Source organism: Ranitomeya imitator, chromosome 5 (genome assembly GCF_032444005.1).
Source record: "Ranitomeya imitator isolate aRanImi1 chromosome 5, aRanImi1.pri, whole genome shotgun sequence".
Taxonomy (NCBI): Eukaryota; Metazoa; Chordata; class Amphibia; order Anura; family Dendrobatidae; genus Ranitomeya; species Ranitomeya imitator.
In genome coordinates, this window is record NC_091286.1 from 649601617 (window position 1) to 649620034 (window position 18418).

Here is an 18418-nt window from a genome sequence, read left to right on the forward strand (position 1 = left end):
TGACTTACTGGTTAATAGATTTATCTCGATTCGTGATCCGGTGATAATCGGTTTAGATGTTTCTAATTTTTGTGAATTTTTTAAAGAATTTTTTAAAGAATTTCCAAACTTTTTCAAAGTTTTCTAAAAGTCACTCTTTTATATTTGGATTTCTTTTTTTTTCTATATTCGCTCATTCTATTAACAAGATGCCATATATTCCAGTGACGAATATTCCACAAATTTCGATAAACTAAAAAATCATATGCAGGTAGGACGTGGCGGTAATCAGTATTTTTCGTTAATTCAAGCTATTTAAACATCTGTCCTGATTTCAATATGCCTTATTAGAGCCGCATGAATATTAAATCAATATATCCATATTCATGAGCTGCCGAAACGTGGAAGACGATGTGTCAAACTTAAGGACCGTTGTACGATTTGTTCATTAATGGGTCTTAAAACCTGCAAAGAATCCACTTGTCTTTGGAATCATCTGAATCTACTCTTACCATAATTAATGAAGCACTCAAGCTTCATAATTGACTGGAATTAATGCTGGAGAAGGATGCGAGTGCACAGTCCGGCTCAATCCTCTTAGGAGGTGTATTAGGAATTATTTTTCCTCTTCTAAATAACATCTCGGGAAATCATTGACTAAATATTCTGGGAGAATATCTTGAAGGCAATGGAGAGGTCCTTTGGGTCGAAGAAGCTCAAGGAGGAATCTCTAACAAATCCAGTGTATGGAGGCTCGGAATAAGTGTTGTGTCTTGGGGGTTAATGTCTCATTTTCTTCAGCGTAGTTTTGGGGGGATTTTTTTGTCCTGCTTTCTGTGAAATTAAACCTCATACGTATGGCAGAATTAGAGCTCTGAGCAAGCTTTGAGTTAGCAGACAACATGATGTAGGCACATTCCGAATTTCCATAAATCACTAACCCAACATGAAGGAGTTTTCATGCCGTTTGTTACCCTAGAACCTTTTACTTTAGGGTAGTGGCACAAGAAAGTGCACAAATGGGACAATGAGCGCCTACTTTATCAAGGTTAAAATGGCGATCGGTAGACAAATAGGTCAAAGCTTCTCCAAAATGACAGGTCTTGTTGGGTTTTCCCAGTATGCCGTGTTTAGTATCTACAGAAATGGTCCAAGCAACGGCCACCGGTGAACTTGCGATGGATTCATGGATGTCCTAAGCTTACTGGTGCGTGTAATGCATGCCTGTCCGATCCCACAGAAGAGCTAGTTTGCCAAAATTCGTTAAAAAAATTTGATACTGGGCATGAGAGTATTGGAATTTGACCATGGAGCAATGTAAGAAGGTGGCTTAGTCTGTGTTTGCCAAAAGATGGTATCTGGATGCACCTGGAGAAGACAAGACAGCAGAAGAAGTGTGATACTCTTGGCTGTGTTCTTCTGGGAAACCTTGGGTTTGGACATCATGTGGATGTAATGTGACAGTTAATCATAGTACAAAAGGAACCCCTCTTTATGACATCCCCTAATGGCAGTGCTCTCTTGCGGCAGAATGGTACCCCTGCCACACGGCCATAACTATAATGGTTTAATGGTTTGAGGAACATGACAAAGAGTTCAAAGTGCTGATTTGTCTACAAATTTTCATATCTCAGCCCGATTAAGCATTGAGATGTGCTGCAAAAACAAGTCCAATCCATGGAAGCTGCACCTTACATTTTACAGGACTAAGGCCACGTTAACACTGGCCAATAATCGGGGATAGGTATTCTTAGGAAGTCTTGTTTCCCAAATATTGTTCTAGCTAAACAGGAGCCGATCACCCGCTGAACTATCAAAATGCTCATCTTCTGGTGGAATTGACTTTCAAGCTCATTTAAAAGTCATTGTTCTCGGCAGCTCATGTGCTCACTGAACAATTGCATTAATGATCGTTCTGTGCACATCGGAATGTGGTCGGCCTACAAAGGTTCTGCTAATAACTCTAGACACCTTCAGAGCTTTTGTTGACTCGATGCCTTCGGAGATTAGTGTTGCTTTGTTGGATCTGCGCAATATTAGGTGGTCCTAATGTTAGGACTGATCGATTTTAATAATTGCATAAATTATTTTGAATATTCTAATATCAATATGATTTCAAGAGAATGGTTGATCTCCGTTGGTGGTACACCAGTTTTCATGTTCCCGGTTGATGACTTGGGCTACACCAGATGCTGAATCCGTTTCCGTCAGCATTTCATGACCATTAATTTCTTCCAAATTCAGAATGTTTAAGTGTAAAATTGACGATTACTGTAGTGTGATGATATTTGTGACCCCCGCCGTGAAGAGCGCGGTAAATTGATTCTACTTTCCGGGCAATGTTAATGGCTTAGGACGGAGCATTTAGCAGAAGTTGGCATTTCACTTGCCGTCTGAGCCCATCAGATGAAATAAAACATCTGGACACGTAGAGGCGATTAGATTATCTTCTAATAAGATTACATTGTTAATAGGAGACGAGGTGTCATTTCGTGATGGAAGCGCCTGCAAATCTGTGATTGTCAGCGAATTATCACAACCAGATGTGACCAGATCTGCTAGGTAGGATCTCATCACACTTCACATCTCCAGTGACTGGATAGTGGGCGTCGTAAGGGATCGGTGTCATGGGATGGATGCAGGGTCGGGACGTTTTGGCTTTTTTCCCATTTTTTTTCCACTTACCAGTAGTGAGTTGGGTGGAGGACGCGCCCCGGCTACAACGTCAGGTTGTGAGACATCTGATATTCTGCAGTATTTATAGGGCACTCTTCCTTTTTTCTTCCAAGCTGTGGTGGCCCTCTTACCCTTTAGATAGATTCTTCTGCCCCAAGAATGGTTCCCGTCCAGAGAGACCCGGAAAACTGGAGGGGACAAATATTCCAACCCTCTTCAGAGCGCTCCTTGGTACAGAATGGTTTTCTAAAAAGTCAAGAGAATTGTGAAACTTCTCTGTGTCTTCGGTTTTACACTGAGCAATGTAGCGGTATTATATGGACATGGTATGTGAGTATTGTTTGAGAGATGTATGATAGTTTTATGTGGGCAGTGCATAGTAGTATTGTGAGGACAAAGTATGGCAGGGTTATGAGTGTAGCCTATGTGTACAGTGTATGGCAGTATTCTGAGGGTTGTATATGGCAGTATTATGAGGGCAGTATATGATAGTGTTATGAGAGCAGTAGACAGTATATGGCAGCTTTATTAGAACAACACCTGGTAATATTCTAAGAACTTTGCATGGTAATGTTACGAGAGCAATATACGAATTTCATGAGGGCAGTATATGGCAGTCTTTTAGGAGCAGTAGATGGCAGTATTATGAAGGCAGTATATAGTAATGTTATGAGGGTTGTATATGGCCGTGATATGAGGGCAGTATATGACAGTGTTATGAAGACAGTACATTACAGAGGTATAAGGACAGTACATGGCAGTATTATAAATACTGTATATTGCAGTGTTATTAGGACAGAATATAGTAATATGACAGCAGTGATTATACAGTAGTATTATGAGGGCAGTATTTGACAGTTTTATGATGGCAGTTTTATGATGGCAGTAGATGGAAGTGCTATGAAGGCAGACTATAGTAATGCTTTGATGGCAGTATACAGACGTGATAAGAGAGCAGTATATGACAGTATTATAGGCCATATTATGAGCACACTTTTAGGTACTGTTATGAGGAATGTATTATTAGGACAGTATATAGTAATATTATGAGAACAGCATTTTATAATATGAAGGCAGTATATGACAGTCGTATGAGGGCAGTATATGGCAGTCCTATAAACACAGTGGATGGTAGTGTATATTGCAGTTTTGTTAGAACAATAAATGATACTGTTATGAGAGCCGTATATGATCATATGAGTGCAGTGTATGACAGTGGTAGGACATTATATGGCACCCTAATGACGCCATTTTATGGCAATGTTATGAAGATAGTGCATGGTAATGATACGAGAGCAGCATTGTGAGGACAGTATATGGTAATCTTATCAGGGCAGTGTATGATGGTCTTATGTAAATGAGTATGGTAATATGCTCAGAGCAGTGTATGACGGTGTTATAAGAATAGTATATGGCAGTATTGAGGACTGTACGTGTCAGTGTGTTATGAGGGCAGTATACGCAAAACGCAACGTGTGAACAAGCTTGAAGCATGCCACCTTCCTGGGAACATTCCCCGATGGGTTGCCAATGACCAGTTTATTAGAATCAATTAAATAGAGGTAATGCAATTCCATAGAATATCACAATATGTAGTCTGCTACTTGGCCCTGCAGGACACGTGGAGAGCTGTTCATTACCTTTACATATTCCTCCCAGGTATAGAGAAAATGGCTTAGATAACCCTCCAATTATGGAAAGCCAACGTGTTTTCAGATGTATGCGATCTATCAGACAAAGTGCATTATCGCCTACAGCGGCAAATTATAATAAAGTACATGCAGTCTAAACCATGAGTAAATACATCCAGCTAATTATACCGGTGATTTCTACTGTATAATCTGCTGTGCTGCTATAGCCTCAATGGCAGCTGTCTGCTCTAATGGAAGTATAGTGCTGAGACGTAGCAGATCCGAGTGTGTTACATGTGATATATCAGTGGTTTCCTATGTAACTGAAAGCAAACCAATCTGCATACGGAAAAAAATGCATGCTCAGGAGTGGCATGGTGGAGAACATGGTACTGTATTACGGACCCCTTGTATGTATGGTACCTCATCTAAAGACAATGCACGGTGTATACCTCCATAATATGACTTGGTTTCTCACGGATTTCATGTAAACTAATCAGTGCGAAATCTGCAGTAGAAGAATAAGCCCCCAGACATCAGTTTATTGGTGTGACTGGTAACTTTTCACTACCTATTGCTATTTCCATCAGATGAACTTCAGTTGACTCTGAGCTAGTGGAGATAAAATGTTTTCCATACACAGCACACACAGACATGAGAGCTTCCTGCTCTACTGTCTCTATGTAGAAGCAGCATCATAGGGACATTACAAAGGACTACTGAGCAGTGTAGCTGTGACTCCAGAATTGTGGTGAGATAAACACTTGAAAGAAAGCAGCAACATAATCTGTATGCGTGTCTTTCTATCTCTTTAGGGCTGTTTATCGCTGCTTATCCCTCTCCATAAACTTTAAAAGGCAGCTGTAATCTGATCCCTCAGTGAGCTGTCAGCCTGTCTTGTTTGACCAAAGCAGATTTGAGCTTCTTATAGGAAATGATGAGTTCATGTGGCAGGGATCATGAGAAGAAATGGCTCCTAATTGGAGCTAGAGTCAGATTTCTCTGGTGAAAGTTTCTTGCATTTGCCTGTACTATTAATTTATGCAAAATTTGTTGAAATAACAGTAACCACTGAAAGGGCTCTTTTCAGGCTATTGCAGCATATTACTGACCTCTGATATATTATGCACAAGCGTTCACTTAGGCTACGTTCACATTAGCGTTGCATAGGGCGCATGCGTCTTGCGCCCCTATATTTAACATGGAGGCGCATGGACATGCGTTGTCTTGCGTTCTGTGACACATGCGTCATTTTTGGCGCAAGCGTCAGGGCGCAGAGGACGCAGCAAGTTGTATTTTTTTTGCGTCCAAAAGCAAGCCAAAAATGGACGCATGCGTCACAAAACCATGCGTTTTTGCATGCGTTTTTTGTGCGTTGCGTCGCCGACGCAACACACAACAACGCAAATGTGAAAGTAGCCTTAGTTGGTGGCCCAGAGCTAAAATGTATTTTACTCTTAAATGCCAGCCTATTTAATGTCATCATTTAATATTTTTTCTAACATACTTTAATTGCTATCTGACTGCTTTATTGTTGTACTTCTTCCTGTTTGATGCTTCATGTGAGAATTCACATGAAGTTGACGAGTCGTCAACAGTGACCTCCATTTCAGGGGCTGTGCTAGTCCCTGTTCTGCTTAGCACGCATTGGTTATCAATTCCTATGGAAGCTCAATATATTCTTGTCACTGTGCAGTATCCGCAGTGACAGTGTGCTCCCTCATCTGCTCTGATCAGAAGTAATGAGCTGGCAAGAGAGTGCACTGTATGTGCGCGTCGTAAAAAGAATGCACGGCACTGGTCTCTATTCGCTTGTTCTCTTCTAATAGTGTGCACTGACAGTGTGCTCTCTTCCCGACTCGTTACTTCCGATCAGAGCCAGCAAGGGAGTGCACTGTCACTTTGTTTATCGCAGTGAATCTACTGAGTATAACATATTAAATGTGATTTCTATTTAATAATAACAATTATTATTATTTTGTTAAAATATTTCCAGAAACAGCAACACCCTTGTCTTCAGGTTGTACAGTCAGTTTCGGATTGAGGTGTAAAGGGCCCACCAATAACCAACTCCAGGGGCCCCACTTTTCAGCTACATGCAAATGTGACATTATCCTCAATAACTGATTTATATAACAATGAACTGGTAGATTGGTAAATGAATAAGATTCAGCTTCTGTCTGTACACAGTGATTCAAGTATATTGTGCCAAGTACTGCTCATATAAGAGAGGTGCGGCCCACCGGAGGATTCCCCTGTTCTCCAGACGACCAGTCCGAGCCTCTGTCTATCAGTTGCAGTGTCAGACAATCGTATTGCTGACCGCACAAATAATACAATCGTTAGCCCAAACCTCCAGCATCGCGCGCCGGTCCTGCCCTCATTATGGAGCGAGGGATTATAATAATGAAATCCCATATTTCTAGTTTCCAGGACTGTGAGTTTCCGTGGAGCCAGCCAGACATTTAAATTGTAAGGAGATCCCGTCTCTGATTTATCTGCTGAAGCAGAACCTCCTAATATTTCCCCAGCGTTATCCCAGCCATAACAGACTAAGTAGATTTGTAAGTAATTGCCAAGAGAATAAATAAAATATTTCGCTGGTGCTATCCAAATTGGACTGAGCGGTAATATCATAGAAAACATCTAATAGGGTTTCCCTGGAGTTACCTCCTGCTTAATTACACGTACTGTATTCCTATTACGTTCTGTATTAATTACACGAGTCTCTTCACCTCGATGAAAGTGCCGATTTATTGCAGCCCCCAAATTCCCTCTAAATACAGCTCACTGTACTGTATGCAGGCAGAAAATAGAGGGGCGCACATATTGCCTTCTCCTTTAAGCTTTCCTTAAGGATTCTTGACCTTTTAATAATCAAAAAAATAATCCTAAGTACAGAGGTCCTGTGTCCCCAGTTGCCCCGTATTTGTCATACAGACACTTATAGTATAAGGAACACTCCGTGTCCTGTGTCCTTATTTATGCTATATGTGCCATGCAGACACATATAGCATAAGCAACACTTCAAAGAGACACTTATATGATGAGCCACACTCCACAGGAAAGGTGACAAATGTATGATCGGTGGGGGGTCCAACAACAGGGACCATCACCAATGTCCAGAAAAGAGGTCCTGTGTCCTTATTTATGCTGTATGGGCCATGCAGACACATATAGCATAAGCAACACTTCACAGAGACGCTTATAGCTTAAGCAACACTCCACAGGAGAGGTGACAAATGTATGATCGGTGGAGGTCCAACCACTGGGACATAAGCAACACTCCACAGGATAGGCAATTAATGCATAACCTCCTGGGGTTCAACCCCTGGGACCACCACCGTTCTCCAGTACAGAGGTTCTGTGTCCCCAGTTATGCTATATGTGCCATGCAGACACATGTAGTATAAGCAACACTCCACCGAAACTCATGCAACATAAGAAACACTCAACAGGATAGGTAATACATGTATGATCGGTGGGGGTCCAACCTCTGGGTCCATCACTGATGTCCAAAACAGAGGTCCTGTGTTCTCAGTTATGCTATATGTGCCATGCAGACACAGACAGTACAAGCAACACTCCACAGGGTAGTTGACAAATGTATGATCGGTGGGGGTTCAACCTCTGGGACCACCAGTGTTCTCCAATACAGAGGTCCTGTGTCCCCAGTTATGCTATATGTGCCATGCAGACCATTATTGCATGAGCAACACTTCACAGAGACACTTATAGCATAAGCAACACTCCATAGGATAGATGACAAATGTATCATCGGTGGAGGTCCAACCACTGGGACCACCAGTGTTCTCCAGTACAGAGGTCCTGTGTCCTTATTTATGCTATATGTGATCCGTAGAAGTGATCGGAGCAGAGGTCACCTCCACAAAAGAGCACGGGACCCTCATTCTCACAAAGTGTCTGCACCTCCACCAATCACATATTTAGCCCCCAATCTAAAATTAGGTGATACGGTGTGGAGACTAGCCCCTCTAGGTCCATGTGTCACTACACATATGTGACACGACCCGACACAGACACATATAGTATGAACATCGCCCGACAGAGACTCATCAATCTCGTGCGTCAAAGATTGTTACATCCAAAACACATACTAATGGATGTGAAACTATATTGTAAAATAATGAGTAAAATAATCTGTAATGCTTAGAAGACAGAAGACTAAAGGCAGCTCAACAACATCTGGAGCCATCCATACCTGCAATATGGTGCCGTGATTTAAAGGGACGGGGAAAAAAAACTCTTTTTGATGTGAGCAGATGCCTCGCATCTCTTTACGAATGCAATTGCCGTTTGTGTTGAACTGTTAAGATGGCAAATAACATGGAGACGCTCTTAAGAAAGGGTTGTGCTGACTTTGATAAATGTGATGAATATGAAAGCAATTAAGCTCAGGAGCAGCCGTGTTGCAGGAATCTGTGAATAACATACACATTGCCGGAACAGTTATGTCAGCGATTTCTCCGGTATGCCGAGAAGCCACATTGTGTGTGCCAGTACAACAAACCGTTTACATCGCATTTACTGTATTGCTGTTCTGTATTTGTAATCAATAAAGTTATTCTGATATCATTAGTTTAATAATTGATCAATAAAATTGAAAAACCCAACTATAGGGCCCCAGATTGTACTATGGCTGCTTCAGGGAAGTCGGCACATTTTGGACATTTATGGCATAGCCAGAGGTTATGCTCATCAATTCTGGAGCTTCCGTAGAAGTGAAGAGCGAGAACAGTGCATGCTCAGCCACTACTCCATTCCTGAGAGTGCGCAACAAGGCTGTCATGCTGCAATGCAGGTAGATGCAGGATTCACTAGATGGCAGTAGAGAGGAAGCAGGTCTGCACCTAAACAGAGCTGACCTGCAGTGCAGCAGTGAGGTTACCACAGGTGGCAGCAGAATAGTCAAACAAGCCGGGTCAAATCCGAGACTGTAGCGCAGTACCAAAGGAATAAGCAAACTCATGGTCAGAGGGGGGGTCTGTAACGGTCAGAAGCGGATAAGCCAAAAGAAAAAGGACAGAAACAAGTCAGGATACAAGCCAAGTCAAAACCAGGGAGTCTGCACACTAAAGGGAAACACTGAGTCAAGACAGGAACAGGGGAAAACAGAGACACGGGTTCAGACAGCAAACGCAGCAGGACTAATCAGAGCAATCAGAGTCAGCTACAGCAGCAGTAGGCAAAAACAATAACTGACATTGCCTGCAGGAAGCAGCAGAGATAAAAAGCCAACCTGAACCCAGACAGAGGCAGAGAAAGGTTAACTGTTGACATGACCAGACAGGGAAAAGGGAAAACAGGACTCAAAACTCGGTCTGGATCATTACAAAGGCCACACTCATGAGATACATGCAGGCCCAATGGTGAGATCCACCTTTTATCTTAAAAACTAGGGTCTGTGGGACACTACCAGGAGTGGGTTACAGGCCGCTCATGCGCAGTTCTCTCTACTCATCTTTCCTAAAATCGATGCCCATGCTCAATGTTCCCATCTATCAGGACACGCTTCTTTTGGACACAGCCATTGGGGTCCCTAATATGTTCAGTCAACTTACTGTACCTTGAGAATGCAAGAATAATGATGATTAATGAGGATCTGCCATCACTAGGGGTTGCTCCACCTGGCAATATATTTGTAAATGATGTAGCATTACATGGCATGGAAAGTGACACAGCACATTGTGCCCATTACAGCAGTTGTTTCATCTGCAATATTTATGGCATATCGACAGGTTAGGTTTAATTTTGAGATCTTGCATAGAAATAAAGAGAGAGAACGGTGCATGCGCAGCTATCACTCCAGTAGTTCTAATGCCGGCGTCCCCGCATGGCTCTCCTTCCCCCTCCATGCAGGGACACTGACGTACTCACCTCTCCGGCTGGGCAACATTTTTTTCAGCCTGCTCCCTGCTTCTTGTTATCTGTGTACGTCACACTTTCCTACAGCTCACCTAGTACACATGCAAAGATGCCCCCAGTCTATGGCTGAGAGGACGCCTGTATATACGACACCCTTCCGTATGGTTGCTAGGTCCCAGTCCTGAATCTGAACCCTGGTCTTTGTCTGTCCTGGTCCTGAACCTGAATCCCTGGTCCTTGTACAATCAGATCCTGCACCAAAACCCTTGGTCCTTGTGTGGCCTGGTCCTGAACCTGAATCCCTGGTCATTGTTCAGCTGGATCCTGAACCCGAACCTCTAGTCCTTGTACTGAAACCCTGAACCTAAAGGGTTCTGAACCCCTGCTCCCTGTGTGGCCAGGTCCTGAACTCTGAAACCGCTCCAGCTGTTCCTGAACTCTAAAGCCACTCCAGTGAAACCTGAATCAGTTCCCGAGACCCGTGTGTCTAACGTGTACCTATCCCTGTACTCTGTGTTGCTCAGACTGTTATCCCAATCTCCGAATCCATTTTGCCTGAGGATCCAGAATCGGTGTAGTCTGAACAGAGCCCAAGTCCGGGTCTGCGAACCTGACCACTGGGGTCAGCAGCTGCAGTACCGGGGACTGTCTAGGAGTGGTACCTGTCGGCTACTTGCAGCTCCATCATCGGGAGTTCCAGTAAAAACCAGGTAGACACTTAGCTATGCCCTCCTAAGCAAACCTGGCCCATGGCACAGTGTGTGCACGAACCACTTGAACCACCCGTGTGCATGACAACTCCATTCCTGACAGTGCAAAATAAGATGTATTCAACTCCTAGTGGTGATAGTCACCTGTTTCTCAAGAACAAGGCTCTATTGCGCACTATTGGGACTGGAATACCGGCTACGCATGCACAGATCTTTCTCTTCATTTCTATGAGAGCTCCTGAAATTGACGAGCATGCTTAACCCGTTATCTACCAATGTCCTTTTTTTGGGGACACCTAATCTTAAGCTTCTAGCAACTAAGATTTTATAATTTTTATAATTAGGTCCAATTTTTTTGTGTTGTGTTTGTAAAATGAATGTTTTCAAAATAGGAAATCATGTCATTGTCATTTTTAATTGAATATTGGGATGCCCTTTTCTGAAAAATCCGTACTTGTAAAAATTTTAATTTGGCAAGTAATGGGTTAAGATTTCCATCTCTTAGGATCGACATCAATCGGACATAGCAAAGACCTGAGGTTCTTGCTGCTAAAGGGTTTCCCTAATCTGTTTCAAGTTATGCTTGTCAATTTTGGAGGGTTGCATAGAAATGAACAGGAAGAGCTGCAGATACGTGGCCACCACTCCATTCCTATTGGTGCACAGTAATACCCCATTCTTCAGATACAGTAGATCTGTGTTCCTGTCTTGGGACCTTCAAGAATATGGCCCTTTTTTGCACATCAGGTGTTGGATTCCAGATGCGCATGCGCAGCAGGGCTGTGGAGTTGGTTAGCCAAACCTCCGACTCCTCAATTTCCATGACACCGACTCCACCAAAATAGGCTCCGACTCCACAAGTTTGATTCCACAGCCCTGCCAGGGCTGTGGAGTTGGTAAGCCAAACCTCCGACTCTTCAATTTCCTTGACTCCAACTCCACCAAAATGGGCTCCGACTAGGACTCCACAACTCCGACTCCATAGCCCTGATTCACAGATATTTCTGTTTATCTCTATGAGAGCTCCTAAAATTGACAAGCATGCTCAAAATCCGCATCTCTCGAGACCCACATCTATAAAACATAGCAAAGACCTGAGGTTCTTGCAGCTGAAGGGTTTCCCTAAGCTGTTTTTTCAAAACTTACCCTAAAATGTGAGAATATTGATGATTTACTGTAATCTGTCATCACTATCACTAGTTTTGGCAGTCAACATATTTGAAAATGTAGGATTACATGGCATGGAAAATGAGGCAGCACATTTCACTAGTCAAAAGAATTGTCCCTTCTGGGGAATTTATGGCATATCGACTTGTCATACGTGTCAATTTTAGAAGTTTCCATGAAAATGAACAGAAAGAGCGGCGCATGTGCAGCCACCACTCCATTCCTGTCACTGCACAACTACTCCATTCCTGACAGTGCACAATAAACCCCATTCTTGAGATACAGTAGATGTGTGTCCTTGTCTTGGAACCTGCATCTACCTCAAGAATATGGCCATGTTGAGAACTGTCAGGAATGGAATACTAGCTGCGCATGCGCAGCTCATTCTCTTCATTTCACCGACTGCTCCCAAAATTGATGAGCATGCTCAAGGTCTCATGTCTAAGGACCCCCGTCTAATCGACATAGCAAAAAGCGGAGATATCTGTTACCAAAAGGACTCCTTAATTTTCACCCTCAACGTACCATAATAATGTGAGAATAATAGGGATTTAGGTGGGTTTAGCTTCCCGATTCTGCATTGATCATCTGTCATCACTACGGACATTTCACCAGGGAACATATTTGGAAATGTAGCTTGTAATACATGCCCACAGGGTCATTCCTAGACTTTGGTTCCGCAGGGCACCGAGTCAATTTGCTGCCCTAACCCGGCACGGTACCCTCCGAAATCTTTGTAAGGTTATGAGCCAGTATTCACTTCGGATTTAGTGATAACTCTAGGAGGAGAAGCCTGGTATTGATTTTTACAACTCCATCACTGGAATCAAGTTAATCATCGGAGCTCAAAATGCATCCAGAATACGCCAGTATCTGAGCATCATCTTCATTTGTGCTTCTCGTGTATCGCACTTGGTTTCGGCATTAATGTGACCGCCGCCGTTTTGTGCAGTACTCCGACCCCTCTTTTTAGCCTCCAGTTTAAAGGATAAAACGGCATTAAAATTGCATTGAGGTTTGGAATTTGCCTGGGAATGTAACAGCGGAGCGAGTGTACATCCGTCCTGCTCCACTGATGAGTCCCAGATCATCGTATTGTTTTCTTCTTCAGGTTTCGTGGAAATTTTCAGGAACTTCTCATCTTACAGTCACACATGGAGCACATTCACAGAATAACGGCTTCCATGCCCCGTTTCGACATTGTAAGGTAGAGGAGACATGGAGAATGCTTGTTTTCTGTCTGTTCTTCATTATTCGAGACCTGTAATGTGCCACCCCGCTGAGATGGGAGCTGGGATGGCGGCGCGCTTCATCATGATGGGGTAAGAGACACCGTGTGCCCGATGCCTCGGAAATCCACCATGTATTCTGTACATTATCTATGGATAATATAATCTGTGGAGAAAGATTTTCAGCAAGATCGATTTTCTGAGAATATTCCTGAGAATATTCCAGGTGGAAATGGGCCTTCAGTGCAGATTTTGAACTCGGTTCTTTCTTCATTGCCGCCTTCACCCTTTGCAAGGTTTAGGATTTAATTCCCTGGAAATCTGCAAAGAATCAACGTGGATTTTTTGCTGTAGAACTTTCTCTGGATTCTCAGTGAAAAAAATTGCAAGGAACCTGTCAGAACTATCCATCCTTTTGTGTGGGGATAGGCACTCAAATGGATCTGGCTGTAGTTCTCGGTGGCATGGAAGCCGTAGATGGACGATCAGCACGGTACATGCACTTTGCTGCCTTAATTCTTCACAACTGATGAGGCTGTGACCACGGGGGCCCCCCATCTATCCTAAATTCATGGTGTAACCGAGTTATATGCCATCACTTTGTAGAGTGTGCAGACCTCTTTATAGGGAATGTTTCGTCAAAAGTGACCTATTGATTAAATCAGATTTTTACGGTAATTGTATTTTAAAAAAATGTTTGATTTTTTAAAAAACTTTTCTATATCACTATCTACATTATATATAGAAAAAAAAAAACAATCCTCAAACCTTACACTTTTCTCACTGGTCGCTAAGCCTAATACTAGACTCACATTTCTTGTTCACTGTAACAGCCTTTTTTGCAGTTTCATTATTATCACAGAAGGAATTACAATGACTGATACAGGATCCACCATTCACAATAGGTGATATCACAGCTCACCTCCTCCTCCTGTACAATGACTGATAACATCTCTATATACAGTAGGTAACAGGATCCACCATTCACAATAGGTGATGTCACAGCTCACCTCCTCCTCCTCCTGTACAATGACTGATAACACCTCTATATACAGTAGATAACACAGGGTCCACCATTCACAATAGGTGATGTCACAGCTCACCTCCTCCTCCTGTACAATGACTGATAACACCTCTATATACAGTAGATAACACAGGATCCACCGTTCACAATAGGTGATGTCACAGCTTACCGCCTCCTGTATAATGACTGATAACACCTTTATATACAGTAGATAACACAGGATCCACCATTCACAATAGGTGATGTCACAGCTCACCTCCTCCTCCTGTACAATGACTGATAACACCTCTATATACAGTAGATAACACAGGATCCACCATTCACAATAAGTGATGTCACAGCTCACCTCCTCCTCCTGTACAGTGACTGATAACACCTCTATATACAGTAAATAACACAAGATCCACCATTCACAATAGGTGATGTCACAGCTCACCTCCTCCTCCTCCTGTACAATGATTGATAACACCTCTACATACAGTAGATAACACAGGATCCACCATTCACAATAGGTGATATCACAGCTCACCTCCTCCCCATGTACAATGACTGATAACTCCTCTATATACAGTAGATAACACATGATCCACCATTCACAATAGGTGATGTCACAGCTCACCTCCTCCTCCTGTACAATGACTGATAACACCTCTATATACAGTAGATAACACAGGATCCACCATTCACAATAGGTGATGTCACAGCTCACCTCCTCCTGTACAATGACTGATAACCCCTCTATATACAGTAGATAACACAGGATCCACCATTCACAATAGGTGATGTCACAGCTCACCTCCTCCTGTACAATGACTGATAACCCCTCTATATACAGCAGATAACACAGGATCCACCATACACAATAGGTGATGTCACAGCTCACCTCCTCCTCTTCCTTACAAAATGACATTGTCCAGGTCAGAGCCAGTCTGTCTATTGCTTACTTATGTCCAACGAGCTGCTGAAAAGAAAAGGAAGCTTGAGTTTAGTCCGGCTTAGTTGCCAGAAATGGCAAGATTTCTGACTTTTGAAACAAACAAACAAATAAAAAAGATACTGTAGTTACAGTATATGGCAAATAAAAAACAGCAGCATTCCATGATCACTATTTGTTGGCATTATTTGGGCAGTGTATAGTGGTGTTCAGCGTGTGCGGTGGTGATGGAACTGTACTGTTATTTATGCGCTTCTGCACTGTTATTTGTGCAGTTCTGTTTGTGATGGCTGTTTGCAGACTGTACCATATTGTGGATGTCTAAAAAGAAGTTTGCATGTATCATGAGACCATCATCAGATCTCATTCACATGAGTATAAGTGTATGTATATTTTTTTTCTCCATCTTTAGAAGTCTTTCAGTTAGAAGGAGTATTTTGTGATACAAATTGTAAAAATATAACTTTCTTTCAGAAACTTTTTTTGGGCTTATAGCCCTGGACTGTGTGCGACATATTGTACACAGGGGATGATTGGAGCCTCTTTTGTATAAAACTAACTACTGACGACAAATGCAGATTCCTGTTGTCGTAGATAAGTGCTCGCCATTTTCCTAAATCCTTCCCCCCATGTGGAGTTTTTCCATCTTCATTTCAAGTTGTTCATTTCTGTGAGATCTGTCGATAATAGAGCGAAAGGGGGGGGAATGTAATGCGTTGCGTGCACCTCTCGCTGGTCGGGGAGCTAAAAATAGTGCAACACGTGTGCACAATAGTAATCTGCAAGAACTTCCTCAAGAAATAGCAATCAGTCATTTTCTGACAAGCCGTTTGGCATCCTGATTGCACAGTTAGAAGAGCGCGGCTATAAATAGGATTTCATTTTGCACAAATGAGGTCCCTCAGATTTGCCGCATCCTTAGTCGGGTGGAGAGACAGAGAGGATTCGGCAAAGCCAAGTGTGTAGCAGCGTGTTACCTCTAATAGGCAAATAATATCAATTTATACTGATCTAGTCTCGGCTAACAACTGTGCCTCTAGCAAAGGCAGGCGAAACCAGCTTTATATGTGACAGCAAAGGGTACGCGTCAACATTTTATCACTTCGGCCGGAGTTGACATTAGTCATTATTAGTAAGGGTTGTCAGCCTTGGAATTAAAGCGAATGTATTGTTAAGTTTCCATTTCACGATCTGTATTTAAAAAAAAAAAAAATTAAATTATCCTGAAAAATTACACTTTTCACTCTGGTCACTGAGCTCTCTCAGTTTCTCACCATTTTTCACTTTTTCATAATTTTGTCAGCTTGTGCTGCATATAGAGCACATAAGCAGGGCTGTGGAGTCGGTAAGCCAAACCTCCGACTCTGACTCCTCAGTTTCCATGACACCGGCTCTGACTCCACGACTCCGACTCCACCAGCCTGACAGGCCTGTGGAGACGGTAAACCACACCTCCAACTCTGATTCCTCAACTTCCATGACACCGGCTCTGACTCTACCAGCCTGACAGGCCTATAGAGTCGGTAAGCCACACCTCCAACTCCTCAACTTCCATGGCTCTGACTCCATGACTTCGACTCCACCAGCCTGACAGGCCTGTAGAGTCGGTAAGCCACACCTCCAACTCCGACTCCTCAATTTCCATGACACCGGCTCTGACTCCGACTCCACCAGCTTGACAGGCCTGTGGAGATAGTAAACCACACCTCCAACTCCGACTCCTCAACTTCCATGACATCGTGGCCTCCGATTCCACGACTGATACTCCGACTCCACAGCTCTGGGCAGTAGGTCAGTATTCAGCACAGAAAGGCTTAGGCTTTTCTGCAGGGTGTTCAGGTGTGAATCCTCCTACAAGGGGATTCAGACGATCCACCGATTGTGTCATTGCGTTCTATGGCCCCGCCATGGTTTCATCGGAATCCTTGTTTTAGGCAGAATTACCGCAATGCAGCGTGAAAAGGATCGTATAATAGCACCAAACACCTCTGTAATAAAGCTATAACACAGGATCATATCACTAAAGTGGGCCCTTATGTTGGCTGAATCCGCCAGTATCGACAGGTTCAACCCATGGTCTACTGTCTATGAGGGTGCCGACCGACTGATGGTCTAGAGAATGTCCTATTTCGGACTGCATTGTTTTCCCAGAGATGAGCCACCGGCTGATGTGTCACAGGGCTGTGGAGTCAGAGTTGGAGTCGGAGTCCATTTTGGTGGAGTTGGAGTCGGTGGCATGGAAATTGAGGAGTTGGAGTTGGAGGTTTCACTTACCGACTTCACAGCCCTGTTAGGGCTGTGGAGTCGGAGTCATGGAGTTGGAGCCCATTTTGGTGGAGTCGGAGTCGGTTTCATAGAAATTGAGGAGTCAGAGGTTTGGCTTACCGACTCCACAGTCCTGGGTGTCAGTCAGAGGTTTCTCATGGAGAACTCGGGAGCTCTTAGCCAAGCGTCAGCTCCTGTTTATGGGAGATCGGATGTAGCATTGTTATGTCGACAGTCATTCAATGAGTATGGCCGGCCGAAAAGTATATGATAGAGACAGTTACCGTCTTCTTCCTCTTCCAGGCACTTTGACCATGAAAAGTAACACCATTATGATAAAGCTGGATGCAGATAACACGAGATCCACCATTGTTAATGGATGATAGTGAGAATTCACCTCTGAACCCCACCTGTCGACAGTATAACTTACAGATTAGTATAAGTCCTGACCGTTGGGATTGGCAGAAAGGGGCACTTTTAGAATGGAGTAGGAGTGCACATATTCGACCTCCACTCCATTCATTGCCTGCCGCATCATTTTGAATTAGGGATAAATGTTCCCTATCGGGGATAAAAATTCACTATTCTGTCGGATCAGTGCGGGTCCCAGCGATCGGACATGATGATACAGCTGGAGGAGGAGAAGATAGGATCCGCCAATAACAATAGATGAAAAAGACATCGCATCTCCTCCTCTCTCCCTGCACGGTGACCTCTGCACATCTCCCAGAGCATGCCCACAACACTCCCCCATAGAAGGCAATATGATATTGTTGTTTTTTTGTTTTTTTTTTTAAGTCTGCCTGTTGTAAAGCACATTTCTGGAATTGCTGTTGCAGCCATTTCAGGAAGGCGGACAGCCTCATAATCATGTAATGAAAATATATTTACATATATAGTAAGACGCAAAATAAATA

General features: G+C 43.2%; 1 protein-coding gene across 2 annotated transcripts in view; it reads left to right on the forward strand.

Moving 5' to 3' along the window:
* The window catches only part of KLHL29 (kelch like family member 29), a 991490-nt gene that overhangs the window by 39843 nt on the left and 933229 nt on the right, over window positions 1-18418 (forward strand). The window lies entirely within an intron of this gene.